The sequence below is a fragment of the Ambystoma mexicanum genome, chromosome 8, assembly GCF_040938575.1.
Source record: "Ambystoma mexicanum isolate Mex_15411 chromosome 8, UKY_AmexF1_1, whole genome shotgun sequence".
Taxonomy (NCBI): Eukaryota; Metazoa; Chordata; class Amphibia; order Caudata; family Ambystomatidae; genus Ambystoma; species Ambystoma mexicanum.
The window spans coordinates 1,070,820,386-1,070,848,377 of NC_090929.1; the positions used below are offsets into that span (position 1 = coordinate 1,070,820,386).

General features: G+C 49.3%; 1 protein-coding gene across 4 annotated transcripts in view; it reads right to left on the reverse strand.

The window, feature by feature from the left end:
• TUBGCP2 (tubulin gamma complex component 2) overlaps nt 1-27,992 on the reverse strand; it is a 704,444-nt gene that overhangs the window by 218,267 nt on the left and 458,185 nt on the right. The window lies entirely within an intron of this gene.

The window sequence follows — 27,992 nt, forward strand, 5'->3', positions numbered from 1 at the left end:
ATAATGCCCGATAGGCAAACGCACCAGTTGCAGGCTCTATTGAAACCCCATGGCAAAAGGCAAAGCAGAATCATCTGCAGGGCAGCCTTTTAGTCACAGCATACCTTTTGCCCTTACCACAAATGTCCATGGACAACTGAGTCGTAGTCCTTCCTAACCTGTCCTTTTAATGTAAAGTCGTCTTGTATAGTGCACCTCTGTTATTTTGAGGGCCTTGTTGTGCATGGCTCTGCAAGACAAGAAGAGAGGTTAGGGTGTTAATGGGCTAGAGGGGAGGTAGATGTGAAACTTGAAGCACTGATTAGTGTACTCAGGTAGTACTAGAGTCTGTCGTTAAAGGGTCTTTGTGGGTTGTGGTAGTGACCCTTGGATATTTGTTTCATATGGAGGAGAGGGATCATGACCAGCTCGGCAGCAGTGCTGGGAAATCGGTTTAGACACATAATGGGAGATGTGTGATACAGGTAAAGCTGTGAGCTTTGGCACAGCTTTGTAAAATTAAAGTGGTATTAGTAGGCATAAGTCTGCAACGTGCATGGTGGCCATGTGTGTAGTGTACAAGTGCAATGGAAATTGAGATACTAATTGGTTATTTGTGGGAAGGAGAGGTTATTTGGCGTTAATCAAGACTCCTGTTATTGGAGTGTGAATGCGAGACTGCTTTGTGGTGACCTGGCAGTGGATGTTTTGTTGTGATGGTGGTCATATGGATGCAGAGTTCTTACTGTTCAGAGTTCCATTTTATGATGACTGCAAGTTGTCGTTATAGTTTTGTTGCTTATCGGTGAGAGCAAACATTTACAAACATCTCTAAATAGTTGAGCGTTCACTGTGTATGCAAACTGGGATACAAAAATAAAGAAGAGGGTGGTGCAATACAGATTTAAGGGCCTACAAGATCAACTTCTCAAAGTGAGGGCATATAACCGACTATTGCCTGTAGCGAGGCGACCCAACACTATTAGCATCGAGCCACGGGGCAGGCTACTAAACGTTCACACTCTGATCAACCAGGCAACCTGTGGATTGGAGCAAAGGCAGAGGGAAAGAGTACACGTGTAGTGCAAGGGAGTTTGGAATGGCAGGGAACTAAAATTACTGAGAGTCATCAGGATCCATGGCCATACCCGCAAATACTGCACAAAGGCTTTGATCAGAATGGCTCTCAGAAATCCTAAATCATACCCCAGTTCTAATGATCCTTAGTTTAAAGAAGTGGATCTTGTCCAATCAACTATGCAGCAATTGATTATATTTTTAACTAATCGCAAGGTACTTAAAATATTGTTTAAGGGCCCAAAATGAGAGGGGCCAAGCGTTTAAGAACACTGTGAAAGCACTGTGCTACTGTCAGCAAAATGGCACAGGGTGACATATTTGGGAGGAAATCCTGCTTACAAATCAAAGATCTATTTTTACGCATTTTAGTTGTAAAGACTCAAACAATAATGAAGTGTAGTTCTTGAAATAGTTGAGAGATTAACCAGGACTGCAGAGGGAGAAGTAAAATCCAGAGTCACTGCAAATTGTTCTTTAGGCTTATTTGCTGCAGTTCTGATTTAATGGTGCCAAAATTGTTTGTTTGGCCATTTTGATGCAGAGCGTTTTGCTACTGTAGTTCACTTTTTCTTTCTTTTTTCAAACTTTGTTTTTATTAAGTTTTCCCAAAATGTTTAAATTACAAATCACAACATCGTCAAAGAATATTGCTTCCAGACAAGAGAAAGGAAACAAATTGCCTCCCACCCCTCACCCACTAAACCAATTGCTATTAACAGTTCCAGGTTCTCGATTACTACCACAACCTTGTACATTTTGTGCTCGTGGAGAAGCAGAGTGGGCGCACCATAACCACGATCAAGAAATGTCCACCGCTCTGCGGCTCCCAACATACTATGGTTTCATCCCATAGCTAAGACCCCAGGGGAGGGGTCTTCAACTGGAGTGGTTCCCAAATAGATGCACATCTGCTCCTTGGACGTGGACATTAGTGCTTCCCTTGTCTGCCCTGAAGAACCAACATTTAAGAACAAAAGTGCCCCACTCTTCCTGGAATGAACCCATGTGATCGTTTACCATAGCAGTATATTAATCCAATATAAAGATATTCCACAATTTCTGCAACCAGTCCATCTTGCCAAGTGTCTGTGGGTTTTTCAAGTGCTGGGCTATAGCCAGTATCCCTGCTCTAAACATTGCCTCCCACATTCTCGGTAACCAGTAATCCTCACCATTAATTGGGTGAATGCCCAACAATAGCTGACGTTGGTCTAGTCTAAGTTGAACCTCTATTACTTCCTTCATCCAACTAAGGAGTTTGGCCCAAACAAATGTAAATAGTTCGCCAGCGAGCCTATTTGCCCACATCTACGGTGTTTGAGAAACATGAGGGTATTCTCACTCTTGGAACCCTTGGATCCTGTGTGCAGGTGACCAGGGAAAGGTCATCGCTATTGGATCCCAACCCTGGGGTGGAGAAGCGAGGGAGGAGCACGCCTGAGACATGGTATCCCGCTTTCCCTAGCAATAATTAACCCAACCCTTCCCCGACCTTCATGGGATATTGCAAGTCAGTTCCCCTGATTTCTCCACAATTGCCCCTTGACATTCCTGGGACGAAGAAGAGGTAACTAAAAGCAATGAAGATTATGCTATTTTACCATTCTAGTACTGAGATGAGGAAGTGGCCTGCTAAGAGTAGTAGAGGTCAGGCATGTCCCATTAATTAGAGACACGGAGGGATTAATAATCAGTCATACCTCCAGCCCGCCATGGAGCTGAAGGTGCATAAATGGAGCTCAACCCAGTCGCTGCAGGAATCAACAGGAGAAGGATCAGGAGGTTGGTGCAGGCAGCAGAGGACCGAACTGCATGGTGTGGGAGTGTTGAGTCACTGGAGCAGACTAGGAAAGTTGAAGGGATCCGAGCAGGAAGGCTACCCCGTTCCTTTCCATTCAACGTGCTTGTTCCCCTGGGACGGAGGACCACCCCAAGTGTGTCTGAGGGGCAGCAATTGGAGCCCTGATACAGAAGGAAGAAGGCTGTGTGATCCGCGCTGCAGAACAAGCATTCAAAGCAACCAGTGAGTTTCTAATGCTTGAGAAACCCGGTGCACGTGTATGAACTGAAGCGTTTCCTGAAATACATTGTATCAGAGTGGCCGCGTGTAGCTTGAAACACGTTTTCGAAGGTCTCCGATCAGTGAGTTGCTCAATTAAAGATATAGTTTATCTGTTAACAGTACAATGAAGGGAAATACTTTGCATCAGAGAGGTTGCTTGTGGTAAGGAGCTGTCACAGTGCTTGCCCCCTAGATAGAGGGACTACTTTATATGGGACTACTTGGGTAGGGTGTGGTTGGAGGGACTACTTCACTTTGGGACTACTTGTTGAGGCTATATAAACCACACCCTAAGAACAGAACACGCTTCGTGTTATTCTGCACTCCTGCAGCGTAACTCTCACCGTGTCTGCTAGCTTCAGCCAACCCGGTCTTCAGCCACGCCCGTCCTGGTCTTCACGAACCATTGCCTGTGAGGAAGGAAAGGAAGAGAGAGAGAGAGCGAGAGAAACAAGAACAAGACAGCAGTTAAGTTCATACCTGACACTCCATCCCAGTCGCTCTGGAGCCGCTGCATCTGCCGAACATAAAGAAACATCAGATTAGCCGCACAGAGCAAAGAACCACGTTAAAGACATTTCAACACTGTGCAGCGCTAATACTCACCAGAAGCCTGCTCACTCTTGCGATCCATCGTGGCACCATCATGCGATCGCCGCTCCGGAGCTACCGCACCTGCCGAACAGAGATGAAGCATCAGGTTAGCTGCGCTGAGCAAAGGACCACGTTAAAGGCATTTCAACATTATGCAGCGCTAATACTCACCCGAAGGCTGCACACTCCTGCGGTCCCTCGAGACACCATCACGTGATCACCGCTCCGGAGTCACCGCACCTGAAGAACTGAAAAGGAACAGCAGGTTAGTTGCGCAGAGGGACAATACCCTATTTTAGACATTGTCACATCGCGCTAGAGTTGAAATTCCCCTCTGGAATTCTGCTAATCCTTTGTGTAGAGGAAACATTCTTCATCGGGTGCATCAAAAAAGGCATCTGCAAAGAAACAAGCACAGTAGTGAGCATTTTGGCAACTTGAACTCTAAAGCAAACCAAACCAAGAAATATTGGCATAAAGACTTACCCACAGAGTCACAGTTGTTCGGAACTGTACAGTAACCTGCAAGATCAGTGAAGTAACTAGATCCTTGAACTACAACGCACCCCTGCATACAGTCGCAGGATGGAGAGTCTGCCATTCATAACTCTAAGGTGAGGCATAGCAGAGGGGTGCACAAGGTGGTCATGGGAGGTGGGAGCCGGTCCTCCTCCTTATGGCTAGTTAATATCTCGTTATAACATTTTAGGCAAGTCTTCATTCGTGTCGGAAGGGCAAAGCAGAGAGGGCACGTGCAGCCATTCACCACTCCTCTACGTGTGATGCTGGTGGAGACAGTTGCCACCCATTTTCGTTCGGTGCCCCTGTGGAGACCAAGTGAGCGTTACAAAAAGCGAAGCCTTCACACAAACCTCTACCTGGGTGCCATGGAAACCTCAGAAACTGACCAAATAGCCCAGCTTTTGGGGGAAACTCAGAGCAGAGGTGCATTCAGCTCGACAAGAAACCAACGCTTTAAGAAGAGAACTGATTGTGGCCAAAGAGCGTACAGATGACCTAGCCAGACAATTACTCCAATCCCAGGCTGGCCACACACCGTTAACCTGGAATGGGGGCATCAGTCCCAACTCAGTCAAGCAACCCAGTGCAGGTGGACCTTCCAGGAGCTATACCTTTGGCTCCACCAGAAAACTTTGCGGGAGAACCAAAACGGTTCACGTTTTTTATGAATCAGTGCCGCCTACACTTACTATGTAGGCCTGGAGCATTTCCGAACGATCAATCAAAAGTGGCCTTTGTACTTTCATACCTCAGTGGTAGTGCCACAGACTGGCCCATACCACTAGTTAAGACGATCCCCTTCTCCGAGATTTCCAGGGGTTTCAGCAGAATATGGAGAAGCTGTTCGCCCGACACTCCCAAGGCCAAGCTTTAGATAACGAGCTTCTGGCTCTACGTCAAGGGAACCAGGATCTGTTAACATATATTGCCACCTTCAATAGACTGGTGGCAGAAACCAGTTGGCCTGAAGACAAGAGAACTATGTTGTTTCATCGTGGGTTGAGAGGCGAGTTAAAAGACGTTTTGGCTCAACTCACCCCGAGACTGTGCAGATTACATTGACCTGGTGGTACAGCTGGCCCACAGACTACAGAACCGGAAAGCTGTCCAAGCTAGATTGGAGAATCAGGTGTGTGTGTGCCCGAGAGAACACAGCTCCAAAACTACCGAAACGTCCGAACCCATGCAAATTGGAGGAGTACGGGGGCCGCTATCCAAAACAGAGCGGAACAAGAGAATGCAACAACAATTGTGCTTATATTGCGAGACAGCCGGCTATTTTCTTCGAGACTGTCCAGTGAAACCACCCAAGAAGGCAGTCGGGGTCGCTGACAAGGTCAGCGCTGAACCAGAGCCAGAAAACTACCCCGCCCGACAAGCGTAAAGGTCCGCTTGTCGAGCAAGAAGGACTCTCAGACCTCACACCTAACCTTACCAATGATGATTAGTCACCAACAACCGTCTGGTATGCATCCGGTCAGAGCGTACATCGACAGCTGAGCCATAGGTAACTATATGGATCGAGAATTGGCTTCAAGGATGAGTCTTCCTCTTTGCGAAAAGGCACTAACTTATTTGGTCACCACTGTCGACGGAACGGAGATCTCTTCTGGTCCTATAAAACCATTCGACGACAGAGATGACACTGTTGTGCCAAGACGGGCATCGAGAAACCATTGTGTTCACTTAATCAATGCTCCACAATTCCAAATAATTCTGGGAATGCTGTGGTTAGAAACACACAATCCTTGCATTGACTGGCGTGATAAGAGGTTGACCTTCTCAGAATGTGCTCATACTTGTTATCCAGAAGAATCCCAAGAAAATTGCAACAGTCATGAGTCCGACAAATCTGCTACCCCAGGAATATCAGGATTTCCAGGATGTTTTCCAGAAGGACCAAGCCAATACTTTACCGCCCCATAGACCATATGATTGTGAGATCGATCTTATACCTGGCGCCCAGATTCCATGCAGTCGGATCCACGCCCTCACGGAACCCGAGAATCTTCATCTAAAACAATATTTAGATCAATACCTGGATAACGGCTTCATTCGCCCGTCCATGTCCCCGGCAGCCTCGCCCTTATTCTTCGTCCCTAAAAAGGAAGGAGATCTAAGAACTTGTATCGACTACCGTGCATTAAACCAAGTGACTGTAAAAAAATTGTACCCCTTACCTCTAATCCCGGAACTGCTGGACAAGTGAAGGACGCTAGAATTTACACTAAGTTGGATCTCAGAGGGACGTACCATCTTGTACGAGCCAAAAAGGGGGACGAACGGAAGACCGCCTTCCGTACCAAGTATGGGCTATTCGAATATCAAGTGATGCCCTTTGGGCTTTGTAACGCCCCGGCAGCGTTTCAATATGTTATGAACGACGTCCTTTGAGAGCTAATTGATGTCTGTGTCGTCGTATATATTGACGATATCCTGGTGTACTCCTCTTCCGAGCAGGACCATGTGAAACATGTCCGTGCTGTACTTGAAAAACTTCGGCAACATAAGCTGTATGCTAAATTAGAAAAATGCTTCTTCCATTGTTACTGAGGTCGAGTTTCTTGGGTTTGTTCTGACCCCTCGTGGTGTTGTATGGATTCGCAGAAGGAAGACGCCATCCTCAAGTGGCCCTCTCCAACTTCAATCAAAGGAGTCAACAGCATGCTTGGATTTGCAAACTTCTATCACCGATTCATTCCAGGCTTTTCACAATTAGTGCATCCCATCACATCCTTATTACGAAAGAACAAACGTTTTCAGTGGTCTGATGAAGCGGAAAAGGCCTTCCAAGACCTAAAAAGGAAATTCACCTCATCCCCAGTCCTAAAACATCCTCGCCCAGACTTCCCGTACGTGGTAGAAACTGATGCTTCCAGTCTGGCAATGGGGGCAGTCCTTTCTCAAAAAGATCATGAGACAGGTCAACTTTACCCAGTGGCCTTTTGGTCACAAAAGTTCACAGCACCTGAACTGAATTACGCTGTAACCGACAAAGAACTTCTAGCCATCAAGGCAGCATTCAAGGCTTGGCAACATTATCTCCTAGGAGCCACACACACCATTACAGTGATCACTGATCCTCGTAACTTACAATACCTAAAGACGGCCAAGGCCCAGTCCTCTCATCAGCTCCGATGGGCGCTATTTTTTGCGGAATACGATTTTGTGATTACTTACCGACCTGGTTGCCGAAACGGAAAGGCGGATGCTCTGTCCCGCATAGGGATGGAAGAAGCATACTTAAGTCCGGACCCAGTGCCCATAATCCCTGGTGGAAGGATCCTGGGAAATACTACATCGCTGACCCTGGATGACATCCACAAGGAAATTTCACATCTCCTCGACACCTAGGCCTTACAAGATTGGGCGACTAAAAGCAAATATCATTCAGTCACAGAGCATGTGCCTTATTTCCAAGGGCGCCTTTACTTACTTAGTAAAGAACATCAGGAACAGGTCATCTCAAATTATCATGAGTCATTGGTAGAAGGTCACCCTGGAATTGCAAAAACCGAAGCCAAGGTCAAGAGACATTTCTGGTGGCCAACATGGCGTAAAGACATTCAACAATTTGTGCTATCATGTGGCATTTGTGCACAAAACAAAGCCCAGAAAAAGAAATCGGGTCTACTACAACCTCTGGATGTTCCACCTACACCCTGGCATACACTGTCTCTTGATTTTATCACTGATCTTCCCCCTTTTAATGGCTTCAATGCCATTTTACTGGTGGTAAACTAGTTTTCCAAAATGGCCCACTTCATTCTGCTAAAAGGTCTACCCTCAGCTTCAATTCTGGCGAAGGGGTTCCTAGAACAGATTGTCCGGATACACGGATTCCCCTCTGTTCTAGTTTCAGATCGGGGCAGTCAGTTTATCTCACAGTTTTGGAGAAAATGTTGCCGGTTGGCCCAAATTGATGTAAGGCTTTCGACCAGCCACCATTAAGGCCATCATTAATCCAGTGGCAGTAAAATTGGAGTTCCCTCCGAACATGTGAGTCCACCCGTGTTTCACGTTTCTCTTTTGAAACGAGTGCAACCTGGAACTCGGGTAACAAAACCACCAAAACCAATCTTGGTAGACAGTGAACTAGAATTTGAGGTTAAAGAAATTCTGGACTCCAAGCTTGTCAAATCAAAACTATTCTACCTAGTTGACTGGAAAGGCTATGGACCACAAGAAAGAACATGGGAGCCAAGTGACTACATTCATGCGCCACGTTTAGTAAACCGGTTCCATCGAAACCACCCGACCAAGCCTAGACCAGCGAAGCAAACTACCTTGGGAGGGGCCTTTGGGGGGGGTGGGGGGGGGGAGTACTGTCACGGTGCTTGCCCCTAGACATCAGGAGCAGACCAGCCTGCCCCAAGTACCGGCACCTATGTTGACCTTTAAGGCCCCAAAGGATTGCCTAAAGACTTCCTGGACTCTGTCCTGGCGCCGTTGGCGCCAGGCTCATAATGCTCTTTCAAGCAAGGCAGTTTGCAGGGGAAGAGCAATCACATTCAGCCCAGTCTGAGGCATGCTGGAGGGACTACTTTATATGGGACTACTTGGGTAGGGTGTGGTTGGAGGGACTACTTCACTTTGGGACTACTTCTTGAGGCTATATAAACCACACCCTAAGAACAGAACACACTTCGTGTTATTCTGCACTCCTGCAGCGCAACGCTCACCGTGTCTGCTAGCTTTAGCCAACCCGGTCTTCAGCCACACCCGTCCTGGTCTTCCCAAACCATTGCCTGTGAGGAAAGAAAGGAAGAGAGAGAGAGAGAAACAAGAACAAGACAGCAGTTAAGTTCTTACCTGACACTCCATCCCAGTCGTACTGGAGCCGCCGCATCTGCCGAACATAAAGAAACATCAGGTTCGCCGTGCAGAGCAAAGGACCACGTTAAAGACATTTCAACACTGGGCAGCGCTAATACTCACCCAAAGGCTGCAGACTCTTGCGGTCCCTCGAGACACCATCACGCGATCGCCGTTCCGGAGTCACAGCACCTGCAGAACTGAAAAGGAACAGCAGGTTAGTTGCACAGAGGGACAATACCGTATTTTAGACAATGTCACATCGCGCTAGAGTTGAAACTCACCTCGGAAATTCTGCTCATCATTTGTAGAGAAGAGACACTTCATCGGGTGCATCAAAAAAGGCATCTGCAAAGAAACAAGCACAGTAGTGAGCATTTTGGCAACTTGAACTCTAAAGCAAACCATAACAAGAAATATTGGCATAAAGACTTACCCACAGAGTCACAGTTGTTCGGTACTCTACAGTAACCTGCAGGATCACTGAAGTAACTAGATCCTTGAACTACAACGCACCCCTGCATACAGTCGCAGGATGGAGAGTCTGGCATTCATAACTCTAAGGTGAGACATAGTAGAGGGGTGCACAAGGAGGCCACGGGAGGTGGGAGACGGTCCTCCTCCTTATGGCTAGTTAATATCTCGTTTCAACATTTTAGGCAAGTCTTCATTCGTGATGGAAGGGCAAAGCAGAGAGGGTACGTGCAGCCATTCACCACTCCGCTACGTGGGACGCTGGTGGAGACAGTTGCCACCCAGCTTTGTTCGGTGCCCCTGTGGAGACCAGGTGAGCGTAACAGGAACACGTTATCGAAAGTCGCTGAACACCGAACCTTTCAATTAAAGTACAATGAACAGTTAAATGTTTTCAATATTAAATAAAAGGGAATATATTGCATCGGAGTGATCGCGTGTGGCAAGAAACACGTTTTCAAAGGTCTCTGCACATTGAACTATGCATGGTGGAATGGGCTCTCGGCCGGCCCAGTAGAGGCCGGCTCGCCAACCGATGACAGTGCACGATGCAATGCAGCCAGAGAGCCACCTTGAAATGGAAGCCTTGGACAAGGCCTTACAATGATTCACAGGACCAAAGTTCCCAAACAATTGTTAAGTCTTCCCGAAAACTCATTGTGCGTGTTATGCAGAACTTCAAGGCATGAGCAATGTCCAGCGAATGCAAGGCCCTCTCCGCCGGCGACAAAGGCTTCGGGAAGAAGAAAGGCAACACCAAAGGTTTGTTGAGGTGGAATTCTGACGGAACCTTTGGCACGAAGGAGGGGTGTGTACGCAGTACCACCCTCAATTTGTGAAAAGTCAGATATAGTTGCTTGCAGGATAGGGCCAGGATCTTACCCACATGTCTGGCAGAGGTGATGGCAACAAGGAAAGCGGTTTTCCACAAGAGAAACTCGAGTGGGGCTTGATGCATAGGTTTGAAAGGTGCCCCCATGAGCTTTGTTGAGTTCCCATGCCGGGGCAGGAGCCTTCACCGGCAGGAAAGATTGGAAAATCCCCTTGAGAAACTCCTTCAAGAGCCTGTGGTACCATAGCGAGGATCTGGTGTAGCGTGATCCAGTCCAGCTTTTGCCAAGGACAGCAAGTATTCGGTGGAGCCATGACCCTCAGAGGGCTAATCTTCTGTGTCCACTTATGGCTGTAGCACTTTAGAGTCGACAAAGCCCTGGCTTTGGCGAGGACTTACCTGCAGTCCCCTAGCAACTCATAACCTCCAAACTCTAGGCTGCAGCAGCCATGCCCTCAGGCTCAGCGATCCTGGGTCGTGATGAAGGATTGCGCCTCTCTCTACAGTGAGCAGATCCGGAAGTACCAGCAACTTGACTGGAGGCGACGCTGACAGGCTGAGCAGGTCCGGAAACCAAATCTGCCTCGGCCACGCCGGGGCGGTGAGTATCATCTTGCATCAACACTGTCTGGGTGTGTTGATGACACATAGCAGGAGAGGGAACAGGGGGAAAGCGTACAGAAACAGACCTTCCCAGGGGAAGGCGAACGCGTACCCCAAGCTCCTTAGTCGGTGCAATCTGCTGGCAAACTCCTAGCATTTGGAGTTTTCCACCATTCCTCCACATCAGCAGAGAAGGCTGGCCATCAGCTGTGGGTGCTTCTATCATCCCCACCCCTCCATTATCATGAAGGAAGCTTTGAGAGCACCGTTCCACATTGCACATAAGAAGGTAAGCTCTGCTGGTTTGGGAAACTTTTGTCTCCTGCATCCCAAATGTTTGCAGCATTTGCTCGTTGAAGTTGAATTGATGCCGCTGCACTTCTAAGTGTGGCTGCCTGTGGGTGGGTTTTCTACTTCTGCTACAATTCATTGCTATGTGAAGAAAAAAGAAAAACAAAATGAAAAGTACTTTAAAAATGGCCACTGCAGCAGTGCGTGTTGTGCTTGTTGCCTTGGTGCTTGCTGCCTTCCCGATTGGACAGACCATAGCCTATTACACCAACCAAGAGGCACCATCAGGCATTAGCCGTCCCCCACTATCAGGGCCCTGACAGTAAGCCCCGTCTGTTCCTTTCCAATCCTGCCTGGGAGTTTGGGGCCCACCACTCTTCTCAATCCCTCATCATGCACCTGGACGCTGAGAACCCTATCCTGGCGCTTTCAGGCCATGTGATCGCCCCCTCAGCAAGTGTGATCTTTTAATATGCTGCCTGCATCACCCTCGGACTTCGAGCCTTTCATGAAAATCCCTATTAATTATCTTCAGACACTTTCTTCTCCCTTGTTTCAAAAACACCAAACCATAACACCCATTTTCTCCTGGACTTTTATCTCCACTGCTACACCCTGTACTATCCTGCTTATATACCTGTTGACCAAAAAAGAAAACATTGAAAATCGATTTTTAGCCATGTGCACACCCCGATTGTCCTGCTACTGCTCAAAGTTGAATTGAGCTGTGTGCACATCCTGATTTTCTTGATGCTGTTTAAATTAGCTTTTATCTGTGTGCACATCCTAATTGTCCTGCTGCTGCTTCAAGTCGGCCATGTATGCACAAACTGCTTTTCATGACAATGTACTGACAAGGACTGCATGTCTAGTCTGCTATCTGTTCCCTCATCCTCATCTCCAATTGTGTTCATTTTGCCTGCTCCCGCACAGAGCTCTCTCCTCGCGCCCGTGTGGCCTCAGCCTGGTTAAGTGTACCACACCCTCTGCAGTTTGCTATGGCGCTCTATAGCACCTATCTTCTCTAACTGCTTCTCTATCTCTTATCCTTCACTCTTTACTAAGTCCAGCAGGAAGAAACTGAAGAAGGAAATATTGGGCTCTAATGCAAGCCTTCTTATTGAAGACAGCTACGTCACTGCCTCTGCCAGAGAGACTCTCACCGACATCTTGTTTGCCGTTTCCTCACCCGACCTATGGACTCTCCATATGATCGCTCTGCTCTCTCCTTTTCTCTTCCTCACCCATCAATGGTGGCACCTGCTGGGAGGTCCTCCTTGCCCTCCTCTACACCTCCAGGGTCATCATCAATGTCTACCGCAATGGTACCATCATGGTACAGGGTCCTCAACTCAACCTTCTATTCTTTGATAGGCTCCTCCCTCACCTTATCAACCTCCCTTCTTCTACACCAGCACCTTCGGCATCCCTGGCTCCCTTATCAGCTGTGCTCGCCTTGCCTGCCTTGCCGCATCCTAACCCCCCCTTCTACCCTCACCACAGCCTCCTTGCTGCCATGCCACCACCCTCCACATAGACAACCTCGTCAGTCTCCTCCTCTTTGGTGAACCTGCCACCCATTAACACTGTATCTGGGGCTCCCTTGACCCCTACAGCCCCCTCCCCCACTGGCTCCCTTCTCAACCACTACAGTCCTGGCTCCCTTGCGCCCTTCACCCTTCTGCCCCCTTCCACTTCTGTCCCTCAGGCACTCTCGCCACTTATGGGGGGTGAGGGGACCACTGTCCCCTGCTCCCCCCCATAAGTTTTTCACAGATGGCTGCTTCGCATTGCCACTCTTAACACTCGCTCAGCGTCAAACACTCTTCGGACATCTGCAACCTCCTTGAACTCCTGGATCTTGATGTTCTTGCCCTCACTGAAACCTGGTTCAAGGATAGCTCTATCATGCGTTTTGATACACTTCTCCTTCAAGGCTACAAGATACTCTCTCTGCCTAGACCAAACAGACCAGGAAGGGGAGTAGCAACAATCTTCCCCAAGTGGATACCTGTGTCTGTCATTCCCACTAAGGCCTACTCATCCTTGGAGTGCCTGGTCTGCAGGCTCTCCCTCTCTCCTAGCTCTTCACTCCTGCTGGACAACTTCTATCGACCACCTGGTCAGCCCTACCTCTTCCTTTCGGAATGGGCGGACCTGGCCTCCTCTCTCCTCAACTCCTCCTACTGGGTGATCTCAACATCCACCTCAACTCACCCGATTCTTCAGGACCCTTCTGCAAACTTTGCGACTCTTTTTCCATCTTACCCTCCGGCCCAACGCACATTGATGGCCACACCCTGAATGCTCTCAATTCAACTGACATTCCTCTATCACTCGCTCCTCTCTCCTGGAAGCATCACACTCTCCTCTCTTCTCACTTGAAGCTCTCTTCTCTACTTGCATCAGTAAACCTCCCGTCTACAAGTGTTAGGCGATCATTAGCACATCAGGCCTCCCCACATCAGAACACTGCTCACATTCCCCAAACATCTCCACCCCAGCTTCGAGGCTCAAGGGATTCGGTGAACCCACAGAACCGAAGACACCGTACCTTCTTTGGTGTACGGGCTCGTTTACAGCCTTTCCTGCACTGGCAACTGCCTTGGAGGATGTATCGCAGAAGGGACGGCGTTACGTCATCACGTCGGTCACGTGATACAGTGTGGCGTTCCTCACGTGATCTTGGTGGACGTCACATGGCCCAGAGACGTCACATGACCCAGGGACACACAGTATAAAGAGCTGAGAGGCAGGACGATCATTGCTTCTCAGCTGGCTTCGGACCCTGTTTGGCGTTATTACTTGCTCCTTGCTACCTCGACCACGGAACTCTATCTTGGACTCTCTTGGACACCCCTTTGTACCTTTGCCTGGAACTGTTTACCTGTTGCCGGATTTTTGGACTGCACTTCGACTTGTCTTTGGATCATCCCTGAGTATCTTGCTGTACTTCTACGCCCAAGTCAAGCCCTATCTTACAGGTGGCCTACCTGGATCCACGCTTACCTGCGGTTCTACCACTCCAGGGACCGCTGTATCTTGTTGAGCCTCAAACCTCCCTACTAGGTTACCTGGGTTTCCCTTACACCAGATAGGTAAGACTCTTTAGATTATTTTGTTTACCTGCCTGTATTGTGATTGCCTGGTGCTTAACCTCATTCCTTCTTGACAGCAGCATCGGTGTTCCAGAGGCTCCGTGGATCTGGGAAGACATCTCTCACCTGTGGCCTCAAGGGTCGCACAGCGGGTTTCTATTTTGTTCCCCTGTGCGTCACTTGGGGACGGAGGTCTCATCGGTCTACACGACACTCAAGTCAGAACAACAAGGTCGTCTGAGCCATGAAAAGAGTGTCAGTAGCTGCCTTTGCCTCCACCTACTCTGCTCCTACTCCTGCGGCCGATTCCCACCCTAACCCAGCCCTCTCTAACTTTAACCTCTCAGTTTCCAACACTGTTGATATTCTTTCCCCTGTCATGAGGGTTCAACTGAAGCCTATCAAAAAGTGCAATTCTTGGTACGACTCTGAAATGGCTGCCCTTAAACGCTATTCCTCGGGCGCACCCTCTGACAAAGGCAGTATAAACTCTGCATCCGGTCCAAGAAAAGTCTTTATTCAAGCCTGCATCTCTGCAGCATCCAATAAAATGGACAAACTTCTGCAAGGAACTTGCCAACCCTACCCCAGCCTCCTCCACCATTGCACCCACCCATGCCCTTTGCTTGGCCCTGGCTGCACACTTTACCTCTCTTCCTCACCACCTCATGCACCAACATCGCTTGTACCGCCCTTGGCCACTCCCACCCCTCCCCTTCCCTTCCCTTCCCTTCCGTTCCGTTCTTCTCTCTTCCCACTCCCCTGTCACACCAGAGGAGGTGACTAGACATGTCAGGACTATGAAAGCCTCCTCCAAACAGGTGGACCCCTGCCCATCCAAAACCATCAAGGACAACATTGACTCTCTTGCCCCAGCCTTGGCCAACTGTCAGGGTTCTGTTTGATTCCTCTTTATCATGTCGTAAACCAGGTACACACATGAGGAAACATTCCCGCTCCCCCAGTAGATTCACCAGTATACATATGAATTCGGGATTCAAGCTAAACCCTCGGAACCCTTGTTCGCCCAGGAGTACGCGTTCCTTCAGGGAACGCTATGGGTTGCCCTGGAAATGCTGGCTCCAATTGCATACACGTATGCATTCAAGTTTACGGTTGCGCGTGCAGTCAGCTGATTTGTAATTTAAACTCCGCCCGCGCTGAATGGCGCTGCTTCTGAATTTGTAATTCTAAGCTTCGTATATTGTTACCTTGTTGTCCTGGTCTTCGATCCCCTGGTCTGTTCTTGGACTTCCCTTGCCTCGTCTCCTGTTATTGCTTAATTGATTATCTGTTGTCGACTCAGAACGCTTAAGGACTGCACCCGCTTAAGCCCTTCACGTCTTGCCTGCCTGCTGCCAAACCGGAACTTTTACTGGACTGCACCCGCTTAAGCCCCTCTCGTCTTGCCTACCTGTTGCCAAACCGGAACGTCTACGGAACTGCCTCTCTTCAACTAGCTGCACCTCGTTTGTCTCTGGTGAACTCGGAACACTGTTTGGACTGCTTACCTCTGCTGGATTATCCAGTCTCCGGAAATCTCCAAATCATCCGTCACGTCTTCCCTTCTTCTCCGGTCTGAGGACTCTAAAGAAGTTAAGGGACATTAGCGCAACAGCGCTAGGATCAAAGACTTATTTAGGCGTCCTCGTGCCAGCGGGAATTGGAAACAAGACTTTGTGTTCCCAGGACTACAATTCAATTACAGCGATCTCCTCTTCAGAATTCCTCCAGAACACTCAACATCTTTCTATTGGTAAGCACACTACTGCCTGATTCTTCCTTTTCACTACCTTGTACTAGTAGTAATAGCTACCTCGCTTGTTTCAGGATACTCACCAATCTGGCTTGGAACTCATCAGTCCCATCCACCATTCTTACTTGTGAGTAACAGCTCATAATCCTGCCTAGTTATTTTCCTGGTCTTGAGCTATATATATATATTAATACTTGGTTCCTTTCTCTTGCAGCCAGCTGTATGGGTACCAGGGTGTACCAAATAGTTTTGGGCAATACTCCCCTCAATCTGTCCTTTTGTACTCTTGAGGGGTATATTGTCAGAAAGACTCAATTGCTTCAAGACGTGTCAAGCCACCACTTCTGGATTTAGTCCTTGGGCCCTAACACCAACCTCTGCAACCTCTCCTTCGCCACTGGAGTTTTCCCCAGTGCTGTTAAGCACTCCTTTGTGCACCCTCTCCTCAGAAAACCTTCTGCTGACCCTTCCATTCCGACAAACTATCGCCCGATCTCCATCACTCCTTTCCTGGAGAAGTTGTCTATTTCTTAGCTTACCCTCCACACAATCTGTTGGTTGCTTCCATGACCACCAGTCTGGCTTTGAGCAGTCAGAGGCACAAAACTGCGCTTCTGAACACCTGTGAAGATCTGCTCTTAAAACTTGATTCCAACTCTCCCTCTGTCCTCATTCTACTCGACCTCTCCTCTGCCTTCGATAAGTGAACTACAACACCCTGATCGCACACCTTCGTGTTACCCAGGGCATCACTGATCAGGGCCCTGGCGTGGCTAACCTCCTTTCTCTCTGACCGCCCATCCCTAGTGGAATTGGGGTCCTTCCTCTCCCCCATCACTCTCTCTACGTGCAGTGTCCCCCAGGGATCTAACCTATCCACCTGGGTTTTCAATGGCTACATGTCCCCCCCCCTGGCCTGTATGATCACCACCTTCACCTCAAATTTTCAGTGTTACAGCGATGACACCCAACTCTCCTTCAGGCTACCCTCTGCCGCCTCCTCTTCCTCACTCAAACCAGACTGTCTGTCCACAGTTCAGTCGTGGTGTACTGCAAATGACCTCTGCCTCAATGCCAGCAAGAAAGACAGTCCTCATCGGGGCCCCTGCTCCTGCCTTCCCTCTTACTCTCTGGCCGGCCTCCCTTGGCCCTCCGCCTTCACCTACCAATGAGGCAAAAAATCATCTGGGGGTCATCTTCGACTCCACTCTCTCCTTCTCGTCTCACATTGCAGACATCTCTAAAAAGTCCACTCCAAACTGCACCTTCTGAGAGATATTCTACCTTTTCACACCTTCCCCAGAGGCTCACCATCTCCAGAGCCCTGGTCCTCTCTAGGCTGCACTACTAAAACAGCCTCTTTATCAACCTTCCCTCTTCTAAGCTCCGTCCTCTTCGGCTCATCCAGAACAGAACCGCAGGACTCATCCGTGGCCTCAAGCCCAGGGACTGCATCTCTCCAGCGCCGAAATACCTTCACTGGCTCCCCGTGGCTGCAAGGATTAAATTCAAGACCCTTTGCATTGTCCACAAGGCTTTCTGGGGCCTGGGCCGTCTCTATCTGCAACATTCTCTTCCTAAATACTCATCTTCCCGAGCCCTCCGCTCGTCTTCCTCCAACTCTCTGCGGGTGAACCGCTTTTCAAAGCAGAGACTTGGGGGGGGGGGGGGGGTAGGAGAGGAGATCCCGATCCACTGCAGGTGCCTCCCTCTGGAACAGCCTCCCTGCCTCTCGCCGTCTTGAGCCAGATCTCTCTAATTCTGGAATTTCCTCAAGACCTTCTTCTTCGCCTCCTCCTTCTCTCTCCCTCTCCCCTGCTAACCACCTCTTTCTGCTCTCTCGCTCTCCCCCCTCTACTTCTGCTCAGTTTTGCTGACTGGCTGCATGGTGTACCTTCAGAGCCTCACAGGTCCCAAGCTCTCCTCGCCAGTCTCCTGCACATGCCCCTGGGCTTTGCACTAGCCACAGCACTACTGCACTTCGGTTACAACCCATGAGTGGTATCTCGCTGCACTTAACCTATGTTCTGACAGGACTGGGCGCACTTGGTTCCCAATTATACCCTCCCCTCCACCAATGCACTTCCTTTTCTGTTCGCCTGCATAATCTGAATGTGCCATGACTAGTAAGATTGTTTGTCCTGTCTTCCCTATGTCTTCCCCTACCTTGCATGGTTGCCCTTTAAAACACTTGTGTATAAGCGCATAATAAACAATCAAGCAATGCCAAAAATGTCAATCAGGGGTCTGCCCCATTTGATAAACAGGCGGTCCACCTGATGGTGACGAAGTTCCCACTCGTGGCCGGATCGCAGTTCCCTGCTGAGGGAGTCGGCGATGGTGTTCTTGACACCTGCCAGGAGGAGAGGGACGAGGAACATCCCTTGTCCGATGGCCCAGTGCCACAAGTCCTGCGCTTCCTTGGAGAGCGCTGGAAATCGAGTGCCCCCTCTCTTTCTGAGGTAGAAGATGGTGGTGGTGGTGTCTGTGAAGATCCTCACCAACTTGCCCTTCAGAGATGGTAGGAAAGACTTGAGGGCCCAGAACACTGCCTGCAGCTCCAGGATGTTGATGTTCAGATCCTTCTCTTCTGGAAACCACACACCTCTGGCGAGTAGACTTCTGGTGTGAGCGCCCCAACCTTCCAGCAAGGCATCCGTGGTGACAGTCTCCTGATATGGCGGGGTTTGAAATCATGACCCCTGGGCGATGTGGGAGCGCACCCCCCACCACTCTATCACCCGCCAGACCTCCTCGTTCAGAGTTATCTTGTCCGTAAAACTCCCGGACACCTGTATCCAATGTGTATCCAAGAATTCCTGTACGGGTCGCATCTGCAACCTGCAGAGACGGACGAGGTAGATGCGGGACGACACCATACCTAGCAATGATTTGATGGCCCGCAGTGTGGCTGTCGTTGTCGACAGTCGTTGCACTTTCCCTTCAATGGCTGCTAGCCTCTCCTCCGAGGGCGATGCCAGACAAGTCACAGTGTTGAGTCTGGCGCTGAGTAACAGTGCGTTCTGCGACGGCGTCAAGCAGGGCTTCGGATAGTTTACGGAGAATCCCAGTTCCGTCAGAAGTCGGACCGTCTCCTCTGTGTGCTCCTCAGCCAGATCTTAAGAGTGGGTGCATATCAGCCAATCGACCAGGTATGGGTATACGTGCATGTCCTGCAGACGCAGATGGGTCGCCATCAGGGCCAAGCATTTCGTAAACACTCTTGGGGCCGATTTCAAGCCGAACGGTAGAGCCTTGAACTGGTAGTGCTGGCCTTGCACCACGAACCGTAGGAATTTCCAATGTTTCCTGTGGATGGGGGACATGGAAGTACCCATCCTCTAGGACCAGCGACGTCAAGAAATCCCCTTCCTCCAGTTGGCCGAGCACGTGCTGCAATGTGGCCATCCAGAATTTTTGGGACTTCAGAACTTGTTCAGATGCCGCAGGTCCAAGATGGGTCTCCAACCCCACCCCCCCGTCTTCTTTCTTACCAGAAAGTATCTGGAATAGACTCAAGAGCCCTGCAGTCGTTGGGTAATGCGCTCTATTGCCCCTTTCCGTAAAATGGCTGGCACTTCTTCCAGGAGCTAAGGGATTAAGAGCTGGTGTGCCCCAGGGCGAGAGCGTCCAGCACCCATCTCTCGGTGGTGATCTTCCTCCACTCGCTGACAAACCTTGTCAGCCGGCCTCCCACTGCTACCGTAGGCCTGGGAATGACCGCTGTAGGCTTCCTGTATGGTGTATCAGGGAGGTTGTCTCTAAGATGTAGCGAATCACTTGGATGATCTGTTAGATTTACCCCTGGAGGAGCGAAAAGATGTTGAGTGCTGCGGTTGAAGGGTGTCAAGGAAACGTGCTGTCTCCATATCGGTCTTTATCGCTTGAAAGGATTCGTCAATCGCCATCCCGAACAGATTTTCTCAGTCGAAGGTCATGTCTAGCACCTTCACATGAACCTCCTGACGAATGTTTGTGGCCTTCAACCATCCCTGCCAAGGAAGGTAGACTTGTTTCCCATCTGCCTGGAAACCCGCGTCAGCGATGTCCACTGCCACCATAATGGCATGGTCCAACGCCACCTCTCCTACCTGAAAGAGGGCAAGAGCTTCCATCTTCTTATCGTCGGGGGGGGGGAATTCCAGGATCAGGCCCAGCTTGTACCAAAGCTTCCGGTTGTATCGGGCCAAGATAGCCATACCATTGGCTGCTATGATCGTGGATGCCGCCGTGTAAATCACTTGCTTCCCCATGGCGTCCATCTTCTTCCCCTTGCTGTCTGGGGGAACTGAGTATGATGATGAAGCCGGGTTAGCCGAATGTTTCCTTGCGGCAGTTGACACTACCGAGTCCGGCGACGGTTGTAACCTCAAGCACTTGGGCACGGAGTCCGGCACCCTATATTTCTTCTCCACTATGCCTCGTTTGATTGAAGCCATGCATGGATTCTTCATGAGGGCTACGCCTTCCTCCCAAATGTCATCCAGAAAGGGCACCGCCATGATAGTCTTCCCCTTGGACTCTTGTTGCTGATACAAGAAACCCTCTTTCCTGGTTTCCTCAGGAACCATTTGGAACAGCTCAGAGGCCCTGGTGATCAATTGGAATGATCCCACCTCGTCTGGTGGAGAGACTATGAGTGGCGTCCAGGTGCAGTGAATCGTTTGCCGGGACAAAGTCCTCATCTTTGTCAGTTCCTGTGGCCATGTACGTACCAGTGCCCGTGTGTGTATCCAGGTCTGCTGGTGGAGTCGGTGTCCGATGTGGTGGAGGAGGCTGATGTGGAGGTGTCGGATGATGCTTTCACTTCTTATACAGAGGCTGATCAGGGGCCTGCAGCACCACAGGTGTCAGTGCGGGAGTCAACCTCTGATGGATCTCCATCACCAGGGCGAGGAGAGTCAACAGGATGTCCATGGATATGTCCCGCCGTCGTCCTTGTGGACCATATGGACGGCTCTTGGTCGTCGTCCTTGGATGAGATGTCCATCAATTGAACGCCAAACATGGGAGGCTGTTTTGGGGTCTTGTTGCCCCCCTGCACCCATTTCCCTTCCTGAAGGTTTTGAACTGGGCTCTGGGCCGGTGCCTCCAACACCTCCCCCCTCAAGGGTGCTTGCAGCATTCGGAGGCAGGGATACACTTTGGGCAATAGGAGCCACCCTCGATTGATCGCCACCTACCGCTGCTGTGGCCATCACAGCAGGTGTCGCCGAAGTGGTCGACAAGGACTTGGGCTGCGCCGGTTGAGTCTGCTTGGGCTGCGTGGCCTTCTTCTCTTGATCCGGCCTTGGCTTTTCTGATTTCTCCTGTAACTTGGCCGGGGTAGATTATTTCCTCTTTGATGAGGAGCTTGATGGCAGGCTGGCTACAGAGGCGGACGGTGATAGTGACCGGTGGCATCGTATTTGCGGTTCTAAGCCTGATCTTGGACCCCCAAGGATGGAGCGACCTCAAAGGACTTGACCTCTTCCCAGAGGGTGACCGCTCTTTGGACTGGCCGGTCCTGGGCGAGGCATGACCCTGCTCGGAGCACGGGGCAGAGGCCTTGTTCGAATTGAGCCACTGCTATACCTGCCTTTCATCGTCTTCTACGAGAAGCCCAGGCATATCTCACACTCCACCCCCTAGTGGTCCAGGTGCAGGCAGAAAAGACATTGTAGATGCTTGTCCTCCACAAAGATGTTCAATAGCCCTCATTTGGTGCAAGGCCTGAAGAGGGTGCTTCACTCCTTTTTCTCCTCTGTCATAGTCAGAGGGCGCAAAGTAGAGCCAAGACAGCCTTCCAGAAGCTTCCACGAATCTTTGCAAAACGTCACAGACAACGGATCCCCGTTGCCGGCCGATGAGGAAAGAGCACACACGAAAAAGCTTGAAAGAAACAGACAAATAGCTCGTAGAGCAACTCGAGGACTCCCTTAAGCGTGCGGTACAAATCTGAAGATGGTGGTCACAAAGAGTCCGTTGACGACCTTGGCGCCACAGGCGTTGACGTCTTCCTTGAAGACACCACAGGTACACACGGTCTCGAGCACATCGAGGACCGGGACCTGGACCGGGCATGACGAGAACGATTCCCCTTGTCCGAGCGATAGTTAGAGGTCTGGAGCCAACCCAGTATAGAAGCCAAGGATTTAAGGGTCACCTTTAGCAATCTGTAGAAAGGGAGGCCAGGCAGGACACAGTACCTTAAAGAGAAAGGAAGTGTTATGATGCCTACCCCCGGGCATCAGGACCAAGGCCCTCAGCTCCGGGAGCAGGCATCCAGACATTTGTTTAAACCTCAGCAGCCCCGGCTAGGGGCAGTCTGGGTTCAGTCCCGGCGCCTTAGGCGCCAGGCTCATCATAGAAATCAGTCCTGGCGCCGTAGGCGCCAGGCTCATAGACTTTACTTACCTGATGCAGACCATGCTGCAAAAGAGTCCAAGCCTACATGAGGCCTGGATGGGACTATTTTGTTACAGGGACTATTTTTTACTCGGGCGTGGCTCTAGGGAACTTCTTACCTGGAACTACTTTGGAGGCTATTTAAACCACACCCGAACAGCACATGCTTCGCGTTATTCTGCATCCAGCAGCGTGACGCTCACCGTGCCTGCAGCCAGCATCCAGTCTTCTGCCACGCCCGCGTGCCTGCAGCCAGCATCCAGTCTTCTGCCACGCCCGCCACGCAGCAGCTACGAGACCTTCTTCTCACGAACTCACTTGCAATTTAGGGAAGGAAGGGGACAAGAGTGAACATCGGGCACATTGAACTCTTTGAACTTGATACTTACCAAGCCCGCCAGGGACTTCAGAGTCAATACTTACCGGAACTCTCCCAACGCCTTCAAACCAGTGAAGTAACTGGTATCTACGCGCCCCTGCAAGACACGCAGGATGGAGAGCTCATCTTTTACGAACATAAGGTGAGGTTACTAAGGGGATATCAGAGGTGATTAGTGGGGGAGAGCGAGAACAGTTGGGTGGCCATCACTAAAACCCACAGGTGGTTAATCCCTGTCTCCACTTGCAGGAAAATACTTCTTCGGGTCCAGCAGACAAGACTAGGCGGGCCAGTCCAGACAGTCATCTCTGCACTACGCATCACGTTGAAGGAGACCGCAGCTGTCCGGGTCCGATCGACACCCCTGTGGGGTCCAGGTGAGCGTAACAGGAAGCTCCAGCGGGGGCAGTTGTTCCTGGCAGTGATTGCAGTTCGTTGTTCCGACCAGGGGAAGAGAGGGTCACGTCGAGGAGGAAACTTGGAGTCGTTGCACTGTACAGGGATGAAACCAGCCGCAGAGTTCCCGATTAAAAGGTGCGGTCCTTTTATTTGCGGTCAAAAGTGGTGAGCTTGGCTACCCGGCCGCCGGGGTGCTTGGCACGGGCAATTCAACCAAGAGCCGTCTTTGGAAGGCGAAAAAGGATGAACTGGTTGGTCCCACCAGCTCAGGGGAAGAAGACTCGTCCAGCAGAAGATCTTCTCTTGTTGTCGGGAAAGTGGTGAGGTAGGTGCAGCAGGGCTTCACTGGTGGTGTCGTTGTTGTAGATGGCTCAGCTTCATCCCTCTTCGGATTCTTAGGTCCTGTGGCGACTTCTGAAGTTCCAGTACCAAAGGCCCTGCTTTTATGCAGAAAAACCCCCATTCATCAGCCTAACTGTCAATCACACATGCTAAGTGGTGAGCTGGGCGGCTCACCACTGGGCCAATCAGAGTAGAGTGCGACTTGGGTTGCTAAGGCAACGCAGTCCAGGGTGCCAATTCCCCCCTCCACCCTTCCTGTGGAACCCAGACAGAGTGGCACCATTTGGAGGGCTTCTGTGGAGAAGCCCGCCAAAATAGTGGAACAAAGGGCTCGACCTTGGTCAGAGTTACAGAGACGGACACAAACGCCATTTTAGAATCGAGTTCTGGCAAAAAGACCCAACCGTTGATTTAATATTAAATAAATAAACCGGCAGTATCTTTAACATTGCACCAAAAAGTGGTGCGTTTAAAATGAATGGGAAAATCCCATAGAGAATATTCCGGTGGAATATTTCGCGTGGTAACCACTGCCACCAGCTAGAATCTCGACGAGGGGGGACGGGACAGTGCCCCCTCGAAAACAGACCCAGGGGCAATCGAATTACCCCTTACCAGTACTTCCACAATATGATGGTTTGTACTGGTTTTGTTCACAATTTTCGACTAGTAAAGCCAATGGTGACGTTACATGCCCTGGAAGACAGTAGTCAGTCCCAGGGTATCGAGTTTATATTTGGGGGTCACTGTGACACCCCTGTGGTACTGCACTGAGGGTGCTGTGTACCACACATACAGAAACAGATGATACCTTATGGAGTAAAAAGAAACCCCATAAGCACATAAGTCAAAGACACACCTCAAATCATGCCTAAGAGTGGGAGTAAAAGAGTCTCACTCTTAGCAGGAGAAAAAAAACAACTCCAAAAATCCAACAAAGCTGCTGGGGGACTCACTAGGTTTGGGAAATTAGCCTTATAAGAGAATTCTCCCTAACATCTAGTGGCGTCGGCCGTTGGAGGAGGTCCTTGAGGGCGGCGTATCGACGTCATCGACGCAGGACGCAGACGCCGAAGATTTTCCAAAGCAGCACAGCTGTGGTGATTGCATGTCATAGATATGGAATACGTCGGAGGACCCAATCCCCTCGAAATACAGTTTTAAAGTGAAACAGTTTTTTCTTTTACGGAGGATTCCCAGCCCGATGACGGGGAATATTCGCGAGTATGTGACTCCATGCCAGACCCCATGTTGGAGAAATATAAATATACACCAATCACTGTATGCTGCAATATAAAAGGATGTGAAAAGAACAGACAAGGATACTGAATCCTAATTTACAGTGGCATTTTCAACATGTGGGAAAGCTACACAATTATCTTAACTGTACATCTGAAAACAAAATCCAAAATAGAGGTCAAGGACCTTTTTGTGTTTCTTTTGCAATTGTGTGATTTGGGACTTGGGGAAGGGAAACCAGAGTCCAAACTTGGGGAAGAAACCCTGAGACCTGAAGAGACTATTCTTATCCTCAGAAAAGGAATTTTGAGACATTACTATGCTGAACTATTTTAAACTTGGGGGAATGGAGCTGAAAGAGTTGCAAGCTGGAAGAAGCTCAGGACTTTGTGTTGAACACAGTTTTCTTTTTGATTGCTGACATCCCTACACATTGTATAGTTATGGTTGTGAGAGCAAGCATAGGTTTTGGACACAGACAGGTTCTTAAGTTGAACCCTTTGTCTCAGACTTTCCTTAGTTTTATTAAGGTAGGGAAATCTCACCTTAGTATAGGGCAAGTTAGGCTTTTTTTGCATCCTGACATTTAAGTTAATAAACTTGCTTAATTTGAAGTTGGAATCTGTTGTCTGTATCCTTCTTCATGAATCCTTCACAGGAGGCATAACAGAGAAATGCCACAGTACATCTTCGAGAGTCTTAAAGGGTCCCGGTGCCACCCATGCAATATCTTGAAGTTGTGTTCCTTCGCTGAGATTGCCATGGAACATCACCTTGTAGACCTTAGCTCAGGTCTCCTCCGTTAGTTCAACCGTAGCTAATCCCTCCCAGTAAAATTTAAATTTCTACCTTCCCAAGATGTCCATCATCATCAGTGCCTTGTACAATTTGGAGAGAATGTCCTTTCTCAAGTCTGCTAAGTTTTTAATCTACTCCAACAGTGCAAGGGCCCGAGGAAAGTTGACTAGCCATTTCGGGTCAGTAAGTATCCATTTAAGTCTCAAATAATCAAATATGGACATAGCATTGTGGCCTACCATTTCTACTACTTCTTCAGAGCCCCTGAGTTCACCCTGTGTGAATAACTGAGCCACTCTTTCTTGAGACCCCTGTCAGACCACTTTTACATACCACACAACCCTTTGACAGAGATCCAGCGGCCAACCCCAGAGAGAGCTCATGGGGGCAGGCCAAGTGGTCAGCTTCTCATTCAAGCCTCTCCTTTGCCACAAAGACGAAAGCACCTCCAACGTTGGATGTTTCCACACCCTAGCTGGGATAGAACTCATGGGGGACCAGAGCCAATCCCTCAACTTTTTCGAGTGCGTTACCATATCCCCCAAATATGACCAATACGTACCTAGGTCGTCCTTCATGTGTTCAAGCTGGGCTGCCTTGTGGAACAGCTGGAGGTGTGGAGGACAAAACCCCCACATTCACTTGGTAGGGTGAGGGTTAACTTCTTGATTCTCTGTCTCCTGCTTTGCCAAATGAATTTGGTAATCCCGAGATTGACATTTTAATAAAAGGATTCCTGAAGAAATTATGGGATAGCGGAGAACACCCTGAGGGAGGACGTTTATTTTCATGGAGGTCATCCGCCTTTACCACAAAAGAATGAGTGAGTTGCACTTCTCCAAGTCTGATCTCAGGGTGTCCGAGAGAGGGTCCAAGTTAATGGCAGTTATTTTCAAGAGGTTCCTTGGTATCTGGACAACCAGATACTAAATCACCTGTCTCTACCCTCATTCCAGGCAGTTCATAAAGGTGTTCTAGACTAGAATTCTGGCACCATATGGACATGACGTTAGATTAAGCTACATTAATTTTCAGACCCGAGAATCTACCACATCTTTCAATTAATTTCAGGAGTTCAGGAAGAGAATGGTGAGAGTCCCCATTATAGGCCAGAATGTCATCTGCGAAGAGGAATAGTTTAAATTCCACCTCCCCACATCTTATACCCATTATGTTTGAGTGTTCACGTATTGCTATCGCTAGGGGTTCCATCGTGAGCGCATATAGCAGATGGGACAGAGGGCACCCATCTCGTGCCCCTGGAGAAGTGGAAGGGGGCTGAAAGAGCTGCGATCAATTTTTCAAAATATCGGTCCCAGACCCATCTTTTTCTACGACTTAGCCATGCATTGCCATTCGTCTTGGTCAAAGGCCTTCTTGGAGTCGAGTGAGACCAGGCAGGCATCCATGTCCTGTTCTTGGGTGTGATGAATCAGATTTATTGTTTTTTGTATGTTGCCTGATCTTTGCCGGCCTTTAATAAACCCCACTTGGTCACCATGGACTAACGAGGGAAGGATCGCCACCAGTCTATTACCCAGTAGTTTTGCCAGGATCTACACATCTGTGTTAAGAAGGGAGATTGTTCTGTTTGATGAGCAAGAGTGGGGTCTCTACCTTTCTTTGGGATCACTACTATTTCCTCTGCATCAAGTTTGGTTAACTCTCCCTCAAGAACTACGTTGAATACCCTCCCCAAATAGGGTGCCAGAGTGGAGCGGTAACGTTTACAGAAACGGAACGAGAAGCCATAGTCCCCCCGTGTGGAACACCCTTTCATATTCTTTATTGTACAAACTATTTCCTAGTCAGTAATCGGGGAATCCAAGGCAGCAGAGACTTTAGAGGAGATAGCTAGTGTTTTCAGTTGGTCCACAAATTGAGTTATATGGGATTTATCCCCATCATATTCCACCTTGTACAGGCTTTAAAAGTTCAGAAATTCCCATGCATGCCATCCATATCGTATAAAGTATGGCCATTGGGCCGGCAAATCGCTGCCACCCTCTTAGATTTGCTTTTCTCTCTAAGCTTCCAAGCCACAATTTTGTCTGCATTTTCCCCTATTTTTGCTTTTTTTTTAATTATTATTTATTTATTTATTTATTTTAAAGAGTTTCCCCTCAGTATACTGCACCAAGAGGGATTTAGTTGGGACATATAACGCTTTGATTTTGCCGTGGATGCTGGTGTGATATATCGGCCCGCAGGCCCTCCCAGTTGGATAGCCTCTATTTTTCCCCTAACGGCTATCACCTTTCTTTATCTATAGCCTTTTTTCCAGATGCCAATCTTAATAAATTCCCCCCTCATCGTTGCATTAAATCCTTCCCACAGGGTGG